Genomic DNA, 216 nt, shown 5'->3' with positions numbered 1-216 from the left:
GAGAGGATCAAAACCGTCATGTAACATGGGTGACTTGCTGACTGATGACAAATAATAATGAGCAATTATTTACGATCTAAAGTTCCTTGTCGATCAGTCAGTCGGCAGTCGTCTGTCAGCGCCAATTTCGAACAAGCCCATTAAGGTAACGTTTTACAATTAAAGTGATAGTTCACCTCACATTTCGTTTGTCAAAAAGGTGCCTTCAGAAAGTAT

This window comes from Oncorhynchus masou, chromosome 6 (assembly GCF_036934945.1).
Source record: "Oncorhynchus masou masou isolate Uvic2021 chromosome 6, UVic_Omas_1.1, whole genome shotgun sequence".
Lineage (NCBI taxonomy): Eukaryota > Metazoa > Chordata > Actinopteri > Salmoniformes > Salmonidae > Oncorhynchus > Oncorhynchus masou.
Note: the sequence above shows the minus strand (reverse complement) of the source record.